Source organism: Euprymna scolopes, chromosome 31 (genome assembly GCF_053919585.1).
Source record: "Euprymna scolopes isolate OS-2025 chromosome 31, ASM5391958v1, whole genome shotgun sequence".
Classification (NCBI taxonomy): Eukaryota; Metazoa; Mollusca; class Cephalopoda; order Sepiida; family Sepiolidae; genus Euprymna; species Euprymna scolopes.
Genome location: NC_136512.1, coordinates 29,369,106 through 29,380,113, shown reverse-complemented (window position 1 = coordinate 29,380,113; position 11,008 = coordinate 29,369,106). Strand labels below are relative to the sequence as shown.

The following is an 11,008-nucleotide window of genomic DNA, read 5'->3' as shown; positions in this document are numbered from 1 at the left end:
TGTCTCTGTCAGATACTGTAAGCAAGGACCATATGGGGGGCAGCCCCACATATAAGACTTTGGTCAATGTAAGGGCATCCCTTCATACCAATTGTCACTATCCAGCTCCCCTACTTCCCGGGGAGTTGGTCCCCATTCCCCATTCCCCCTTCGCTCCTTACTTTAAAAATCGGCCCTGTGCCTAATTTGCTCGGCGGGGGAGAAAATAAACACCATTTTCTTGGCCTTTTGGCCAAGATCAAAGTGTAGTATCTGCTCTTACTACATGTTGTACTTATGTTTGTAACTTTTTGATATAAAGTGGAGGATCACTTTTCTGTATTAATTTAATGTAAAATAATCACCCACTTTACAACCAGTAAGTCTCAAAACCATTCAAGTCATTCTCCAGATCATTCAAGTTGTTTTTGGAGGATTCCAGTTATTTTTTAAGCATTCAAGTCATTCTTAAGGTCATTCAATTCATCCTTAAGTTCATTAAAGTCATTCTAAGTAATTTACTTTTTATTTATTTCAGTCATTTCAGCCCATTTTTCGCTTATTTTAGTTTATCTTTACGAATTTCATGTCAATCATATATTCACGCATTCATTCATTACACGAGACCACGCGACTGATGGCTATCGTCCTTGTTTATTTTCGAGATAAAATTTTAACTCGGCATATACTTTTGCACATACTTAATGCATAAACGATATACAGGATTAAATAATAAAACCTATTCCACAAAAAGGTGCACTGGCTAATATTTCTACGATAACACATTTTCGTTGGGTTTGTTGGTTATTGCACTATGAGCTTGAAATACGTTTCATATATTGAGTCGCGCCCAAGGAAATGTCACGTCTGCACCTAACACCGTGTAGGTAGTCACAGGAGAGATCGTGTTAAAACTGTTTAGGTACAATTTTAGTAGTAAGAATTGGGTTTCTTATCCTCAAACGAATATCAAGATGAAGATATATTGAAACTAATGTACTGATGCTGATATTTACATTAAATTTCAAGTGCTGTTTGAAATAAAAAAAAGTGTTCATAACGTTTTTTTTTTGTTTACGAATGTTTGAATCTGTTCATGAATAATGGAACTTACAATTATAATAATTACAGACCATGATTAAAGATCTATCTATCTATCTATCTATCTATCTATCTCATCTCATCTCATCTGTCTGTCTGTCTGTCTGCTCTCTCTCTCTTTCTCTCTCTCTCTCTCTCTCTCTATATATATATATATATATATATAAATATATTTCTGTAGAAATACATTTTCTCATAATATATATCAATCCTTATTTAAGAAGCTCAATGTAATTACAGAGCAATATAGAGAATAAATGACAAAAAGTAATATTCCAAAATTCATAATGTTGACCATCTTATAATTTATTTCTTTAATTCAGTTGACTTATAGAGAATAAATGACAAAGAATTGTATAAGTCAACTGAATTAAAAGAATAAATTATAAGATGGTCAACATTATGAATTTTGGAATATAACTTTTTGTCATTTATTCTCTCTCTCTCTCTCTCTCTATATATATATATATATATATATATGCATGTATATATATGCATATATATATATATATATATATATATATATATATATATATATATATATATATCCAAGCATATCTGTCTATAATTAGTTGTTTGGTGAATTTCCGCTATTCAACGACACAGGCGAAAGACGAACTATTTAACATACGAATTGAATAATATGAGTGTGAAATAAATACATATTCTGTTATAAAAATATACTTTTATATATATCTATATATAATATATATGTGTATTTATATATATGTATGCATATGTATATATGTGTGTATATGTATATATGTGTATATGTATATATATATGTGTATATACCTATATATATATATGTATGTGTATATGCATATATGCATATATATTTATAAGCATATATGTGCATATCGATATATATATATATACATATATATGTATATATATATGTATGTATGAGTATATATATATATATGTACATATATATATATATATATATATATATATATATATATATATATATATATATACATATTAATTTACTGGAAGAGATGACCCCACCCTCGTCTTTGTTAAGACATGCATCTAGGAGAAGGAAACTCTGATCTAAAAACCTGTATACCCTGTCATGTGGCAGTACCGCACCAACAAAGGTTAGCAGTAATACCAAAAAGTGGTGTTGGTTCTACGCAAAGTCTGCACCACTATACAAATCAACTGTGTAGATTTCTTAGCGAAATAGTTCGTGTGGCGGAACCTCATACATCGAAGTTGACGGGGGAGTGAGGAGTCTATCATATATATATATATATATATATATATATATATATATATATATATATATATATATATATAAATTCAGAAATCGATTTAGGAATCAGTAATTGGTTCTACAATAATGATTTTTGTTCTGTTCTCAATTATCTTGAAATATATCGTTGATGATATTCTGTAAATCGTTAATATCAGAAAGCAATGTCTTCGGAGGTATTAAGCGATTGTTGTTGACGATCGAAACTCGAAGTAGAGAAATATGAAATATGAACTCAGAGGATCGTGAAAGTTGTTAAATCGAACTCAACAACCGATACTATTAAACTTGTTAAAAACAAATGCTATAAAAATCAAATTGGAGAAAGTTTCTCTACTCATAGACATGACAAGAGCCGTTTTTTTTCTCTCATAATCTTGGCTGACATCCTCTTGCTCTACTAGACGTATATTTACTAAGATCAAACACAACACTAAATGTAACCGTAACCCGTTGGGTCATAATGGAAAGTGTTCGACTGAGCTTCAATCTATGGTCCCCCCTCGCAAAACTTTCACAAGAAACACTCGTCTAGCTGTAAACACTATCAATAATTCCCCCCACTCTTTATCTGTGCCTAAACCTAAACGTAGATTCCATGAACAAAGCTTTTTTATTAGAACTGCACGTCTGTGGAATTGTCTTCCGTTTTCCTGCTTTCCGGCTGACTACAATATGGTTGTGTTCAAGTCTAAAGTAAATAAGTTCTTGATGAACCGTTCCATATAAGTTATCAAATTTAACAAATTTTTATTACTAATGATTATTATATTGTCCAATTTCTACTGTACACCCTTTAACCCTTATCCTTGAGTGGCCTCTTGGCCTTGATAATGTGTTGATACCTATGAAAAAAAAGAAAAAAAAAAAGAAAAAGTCCAATGTGAACATGTTCTAATTGAATCGTCCCCCTAAGTAATCATAGTTACAAAATTCCCACTGTTTACTATGCTAAAATCACAATGACTAATGTATACCTATTAACCCTTATCCTTGAGTGGCCTCTGGGCCTTGATAAGTGGTGTCATCCATGTAAAAAAAAAAAAAAAACACTTCCACTATTGTACGTACTTTGGTTTATTTCGAAAATACGTAAACTGCGACATACCTGTTAAGAAAATCTTCCATATAACAAGTGAACTATACATGGTCTCCTGTGAATGCACAATGAACGAGGCATGAAAACAAAACAGTTCAGCATTTGCGCCCCCCTCCCTCATTTAGCCCCCAAAGTCCCCAGTGGACGTCAAATCCTAGTGGAAATGAACAAACGGTTCAGTTGTAGGTTTAACATATGTAAATTTGAGTTCTGCACCATGCAAAAAAAAAAAAAAAAAAAAAAGAAAAAGAAATGACTAAGTCCATCATTTGACCCCCTTCCCCCATTTAGCTCCCAAAGTCCCCAAGGCCTTAACATATTTAAATTTTAGTTCAGCACAATGCAAAACTTGTCCAACCGAGGTCTGGCTGCAGCTCTCTCTTTGGTCTTTCAGTACTTCTTGACCCTTCTCAGCTCTTTGGTGTCACTTTTTTTATTGGGAGGAGCGGTGGTGAAATTATGGGGGGGGTGCATGATGGGGGTGTAGAACTTGTAGATATGCAGCTTCAGTGTTCTTCATTCCCTGTAACGCTTATTCGTTATAGTGTCTTCTTGTATTATTCTCCGCATTCAAGTGGTTTCCTTAATATTTCAGCCGTTTTCATTATCGTTAGTCGTTGTACTTTCGCAGTTATTCCTCTGATTCCAATTTCTCCCATTCTTTTTTCGAAGTTTTTCGGAATTGTTCCTATTATTATTATTATTATTATTATTATTATTATTATTATTATTATTATTATTATTATTTGTACTTACTGTGGGTTCTCTTACGTCAGAGATTACTCATTAAAAACAATCCATGGTGTCCTTTTGAGTATGAGTGATAACTAGTCTCCTCAGATTTTCAGTACTCTCCGCCTCTTTCAAGAATCTTTGTAGGGGGTGAAACGATAAAGTTGTCGCCCTAAAGAAAACAACACTACAGCTTTATTTTAAAACTTTTATTGAAAAAAGTCAATTCAGATAACTTGATTATGTAGTAGAGCTAACAGTTATTCAATGTAGCCGCCTTCAGCCTCAATCACCGCCTCGATACGGTCAGAAACTGTGAGCATGCCCTTTCAACAAGCGCCAGCGTGATCTTGGCGAATACTCGACAGATGGCTGTCTTTGGTGTTGTAGGAGGTCATGTTGGTGATGTTCTTAACGTATGATCAAACGAAGTAGCCTATCGGGTTCAGGTAAGGGGGGAGAAGGGGGAGCAGTGAAAGAAAGTTACAAAGTTGTAGGACTCTTTCTGAAGTCAAACCCGACGGTCTTTTTAGACTTGTGGGTTAGGGTTAGGGCGCTGAATCTTGCTGCCACACCCAGGATTTGCCAGCAGCCACCTGATTACAAAAAGAGATCACCACACCAATAAATCAATTAAGGTAACTGGATTATGTAGTAGAGCTAACATCTATTCAATGTAGCCGCTTACAGCCTCATTCACCGCATCGATACGGGTCCGGAACTGGTAGCATGCCTTTTCCACAAGCACCAGCAGAGGCTCAGCGAATACTCGGCAGATGACGGTGATCAAGCTGACTTTGGTGTTGTAGGGGATTATGTTATTGATGTTCTCGACGTGTGATTAAACGTAGTCCAGCGGGTTCGGGTCGGAGAAGGAAGGGCAAGTGAGAGAAGGGGGCAAAGTCGTAGTACTCCTTCTGAAGTCAAACCTGGGTCTCTTTGGACTTATGAGTCGGCGCCGAGTCCTGCTGCCATACCCAAGGTCTGCCAGCGGTCAGCTGATTTCACCAGGGGATCACCACACTCTTCAGCACATCCAGGTACATTTTAGTGTTGATTTTCAAGCTGACTTCGAAGATGCCAGGTGGCTTCCACTTGAAACCACACCAAAGACCGTAATCGTGACTATAAACTGTGTTTTTATCTCCCTGATCAGGTCCCTGTTATTCGTGGCAATCCAGCGATTCATTTTGAGCATCTTGACAATGGTCTTGTTGTTATAACTTGGATCGGTAGAGAGCATGAGTTGTATAGCGGCACATCTCCGATCTCGCTCGTTGAACATTGTGTCACTTTAAGACATGACAGAAGGCCTCTATCGCTCTTGGCATTTGTACACAACTGGCCAACTAGTAGATGGTCTGCAACAAAAAGAAAAAAAAGAGAAGAGAAAACCAGTTTTCATCAAACGGAAATGGAATCATGTCGTCGTTTCTAGGGCGACAATTATATCGTTTCACAATGTATACCAGTGGCCCATCAATTTCAGTAATAAACGTCCAACAAAGTTTTATATCACCGTTGGATGATATGCGAGTACACTTTGATGATCGTTTCATCAGTATGAGGGGCCATCCTGGATAAGCTTTACATTCAGCGAACTTTAAGCCCAAATTCTTTTCTGTGGAATTATCTCAAAGATAATGTGTATTATAATATTTTTCTGTCCCTATTAACTTTAAAATAACATTGTCTCCCTGTCTGTTATGCTCAAGTTTGAATTTTCTTTAGTATGTCGATCAAAAATTTAATTTGAAATAGCATTTTCGTCGGTCTGTTATGCGTAAGTTTTAAATAGTATTTTTGTTAGTCTATCATGCATAGGTTTGAAATAGCATTTTCCTTGATCTGTCATGCTTACGTTTGACACAGAATTTTCATTAGTCTACAATGCTTAGCTTTGAAAAAGCATTTTTGTTGGCCTGTCTCGCCTAAGTTCTAAATAGTATTTTTAGTGAGCCGTCATCTTACATGTAAAACAGCATTTACGTTGGTCTGTCACTCTCAATTTTGAAATAGCATTTTCTTTCCCCTGTGTTACGAATGAGCTTTTGAATAGCATTTACGTTGGCCTATCGTGCGTAAATTATAAACACCGTTTTCTTTCATCTGTTATGTAATGTTTTATGTTACAAAGGTCGGTGTGATGTAAAATATTCCCCTATAAAAATTTCTCGTTTTTATATAGAAGAGACGAAAGGTTGTTTTTATGATCAGATTTTTTCCGATTTTCGATACTTATCGGATGAATTTCTGTAGAAAACATATCTAAGAACACTGCCAGATATATAAAATTAGCTTTGTGTGAAATTTGCAAAATATAGGCTAAGCCGTTTCGGAACCTATAAGAAAAGAACTCACACACACAAAGTGAATTTTATATAATAGTATAGAAATTATTTTCGTCGCTCTGTTACACTTACGTTTTTAATTGCCTTTTCGTTAAGAAACGTGTTGATCGAACGGACGCATCTTTGGAATAGTAGTCTCTAGTTTTAGTTCTATTATAGCTTGCGCCCCACCCCCCTCGCGCGCCTAAAACTTTGTGATGTATGTTTGTTTAAGGGCTCTTCAGATTGTCATCATTAATACCGTTTCCAAAAGAATCAGTGGCCTGATGCAATTGTATCTGCCCCATTAGAGCGGAACCAGAAAAACATTCATCATACTATCCAGATGCGACTTCAACCTTATTTCATAAGTTGGTCGTTCTGTCACACTTAATTCATATATATATATATATATATATATATATATATATATATATATATATATATATATATATGCGTGTGCATGTGTGTATTGAGAACGTGAGAGATTATATAATTATTTCCACATTCAAACAAGGTCGCAGCTCACAAAAGCCATGACAGCCAACAAATCGGAAGTCCTAAGGCTCAATTTTCGCTCTTGTGCGCTGTGACGTTTTTTTAAAACTGTGTATATATATATATATATATATATATATATATATATATATATATATATATATATATATATGCATATATATATGCATATGTATATATGTATATATATATGTATATGTATATATAGAGAAAATAAAAAGGAACAAACCGTATTATGTGTTCATCAACGTTTCGTCTTTATTTCGAAACTTCCTCTGGATGAATGAGATTAAGAAACCAAAAAATATACCAGTACAAAATATATGAAAATGTTTCACGTGCACAGAGTGACGCAGTTCTATTTCAGAGAAACGGAAAATTGATGTTGGAAATTTAAAAAGGAGGGTGGGGGGCTGGCGCTGTTAAAGAGAAGGAAATTTTAGTGACGTCATATAGCCGTTAATTTAATTTTAAAACTATGAACGCAAGTTTATATTCTTATCGGGAAAAAGATATATCTGTTGAAATTCAAATATAAGTTTAACAGAAATGAAATGAGTGTTTTTTATGTAATTTATTGATTGAGATTATGTGTTAATTATTACAGGGGGTGTTTGAATGGTGTGAGAAAGTTAACCTGTGTGCACAGTTAAATAATGTTCTTTTAATAACAGTTTACTTATTAATGGCGCTATGTTATAGAAACCTCCACGTTGTTTAATAGTGCTTGAAATTGCGATAAGCGCAGATTCAAGAAGTCTCCGGCGCGGTTTATTTGAAATAAATTTAACTACTTGTGCTTGTTTAAAGTCAAAAGTGTGGTTATGTTTCAATGAATGAGAGAATAATACACTTAGAGAATTGCTATTTTTTTATATCTCTTTTGTGTTCATTGAGCCGTTTTTCCAATTTACGCTGAGTTTCACCAACGTATTTATGATGGCAATTATGGCAGGGAATAGTATATATACCTCCATCGGAAACTGGTTTGTTATAGAGATGTTTCGTGGTTTTTAATATATGTCTTATGGTTAGTGATGTGGTTTGTACGATAGGAATTTTTAGTTTGTTTAGTGTGTTATAGATTATTGTATTATTGGTGTGTGTAGGTAAAAGAAGATGTCTGTTTATGAGAGAAAGGTCTGGTGTGTATGATTTTTTATTATTATTTATTCTGGAAAATATTTGTGTGGCTTTTCTCTTAGCATTCAATATGAAATATGTCGGATATTGCAAGGTTTTCAAAATGTTTGTAAGGTATTTGAATTCTTCGTCCAGATATTCAGGACTGCAAATTCTGAAAGCGCGTAAGAAGAAACCAATTATTATCCCTGTTTTTATTTTATTGTTATGGTGTGAGTAGAAATGTATGTAATCGTTTTTGTGTGTAGTTTTGCGGTGAACTTTGAAGGATAGTTTATTATTGGATTTTATTATAAGTATGTCAAGAAAAGGTAATGTGTTATTGTTTTCTGTTTCATAGGTAAACTTTATGGAAGGTTCGACTGAGTTTAATTTGTCTCTAATGATATTTATGCGCGTATTTTCAGGAAGAAAAATTAAGATGTCATCAATGTATCTGAAATACTCTGTGTTTGAAAGTAATCTTAATTTGAAAGGACCAGATTCTAGGAATTCTAAGAAAAGGCAAGCTAATACTCCACTAAGAGGATTACCCATAGGAAGACCAAAATTTTCTTTATAGAAATTGTTATTGAAATGAAAGTAAGTCATGTTAGTTATAAGTCTAATGATTTTTATAAGAGTGTCCGGAGGAAAAGGTTAGCTAATGTTAGATTTTTAAAAATCTTTAAGGAGTAAATTCAAGAATTTTTAATGGGGACATTAGTATATAATGATGTTATATCTAAGCTGTGAATAGTTTTGTTTTGCACGTTAATGTTTTTTATTTTGTTCAGTAAATCTCCGGAGTTCTTTATGTGGGAGGTGCTGATAGTGCCCAGTAGTGGAGTCAAAATTAAATTAACGACTATATGACGTCACTAAAATTTCCTTCTCTTTAACAGCGCTAGCCCCCCCCTCCTTTTTGAATTTCCAACATCAATTTTCCGTTTCTCTGAAATAGAACTGCGTCACACTGTGCACGTGAAACATTTTCATATATTTTGTACTGGTATATTTTTTGGTTTCTTAATCTCATTCATCCAGAGGAAGTCTCGAAATAAAGACGAAACGTTGATGAACACATAATACGGTTTGTTCCTTTTTATTTTCTCTATTTTGTCGGAATACTATTTCCATTATTTTCATCATATGCATATATGTATATGTATATATGTATGTATATGTATGTATATATGTACGTATATATATGTATATATATGTATATATATATTTATATATGTATATATATGTATATATATATGCATATACATATATATATGTATGTATGTGTATATATATGTATATATGTATATATCTGTATATATATGTATATATGTACATATATATATATATATATGTATATATGTATGTATATATGTATACATGTATTTATATATCTATATGTATATATGTATATATATGCATATCTTTATATATATATATATATATATATATATATATATATATATATATATATATATATATATATATAATTCCAGGTTAATATTATTCCAAAAGTAAAGCTACAAATAATTTTTTTACGTGGTCAATACAAGAGTGCTCAATACTGAAGTAGAGCAAAATATACTTTCTTATTCTTTTACATAAGCATTAATATGTCGCTACGCATTCATGAGCATGTTTTGGTCAGCCAGTTACAAGTAACTAGAGATGTCTTCATTGCGTATTCAAAAATTTGGCCCGTAATACAAATTATCCAGGAGTTTACAAGCATAAAAAATATTGTTTTATTATCATAGAAAATCGGCAGGCTTAAATTCATGGAATTCCATGCATTTTAATGTATTTTAATCTGACGATTCTCTATGAGGATAACGCGCGAAAGATTCTGGTTAGTTTACTTGCCGTATATTTTTGTAACTGCCGTATATTTTCGCACACGCACGCGCGCGCACACACACACAAACACACACACACACACACATATAGTCTGTTTATTATACAAACATTATTAGTTACATATGTGTATACATGTTCCAGTGGAGTTCCAATCCATCACTTCATCAGACCAAAACCGAGTTGATATTTTTTGGTCTGATGAAGTGTTGTCCCTGAATCGGGAGTCCACTTACATATGTAGCCAATAATGTTACCAGGTCTGTCCTACATTAAACACTCTTTAATAATAACGCGAATTTCATTGTATTTACATCTAGGAAACCAATCAATATATATATATATATATATATATATATATATATATATATATATATATATATATATATATATATATATATATATATATATGTATATATATATATACATATACATATATATATACATATATATACTTAATTTACTCACATAAAATTAATATACGAAAGTATAAACTTATGTGTAACTTTAAGTATTTACTTCAACAGTACTCAATACGTTGGTAGAGCTATATATATATATATATATATATATATATATATATATATATTTATGTAGAAATATATTTTCTTATTAAATATCAGTCCTTATTGAAGAAGCTCATTGTAATTACAGAGCAATAATTCTCTCTCTCTTTCTTTCTTTCTTTCTTTCTTTCTTTCTCTCTCTCTCTCTCTCTCTCTCTCTCTCTCTATATATATATATATATATATATATATATATATATATATTCGTTATGTTTTGTTCCACATATGGTATGTTCCAAGAAAGAAACTTTGTTCATGGTAGTTTTGTTTGGGTTTGGGCAGAGAGAGAGAGAGAGAGAGAGAGAGAGAGAGAGAAAGAGAGATAGAGAGAGAAATAGAGAGAGAGAAAGAGAGGGAGGATGAGAGAGAGAGAGAGATAGGGACAAAGGAAGGAAAGGATAGTTCTTTGTTGTAGTTTTAAGAAACAAACGTTAATTACATT

At 32.8% G+C, this 11,008-nt stretch overlaps 1 pseudogene; it reads left to right on the top strand.

Annotated features, from left to right (window-relative positions):
* The first annotated feature begins 212 nt into the window (after positions 1 to 212).
* Positions 213 to 368, top strand: LOC145255930 (U2 spliceosomal RNA; annotated as a pseudogene).
* The last annotated feature ends 10,640 nt before the right edge of the window (positions 369 to 11,008 follow it).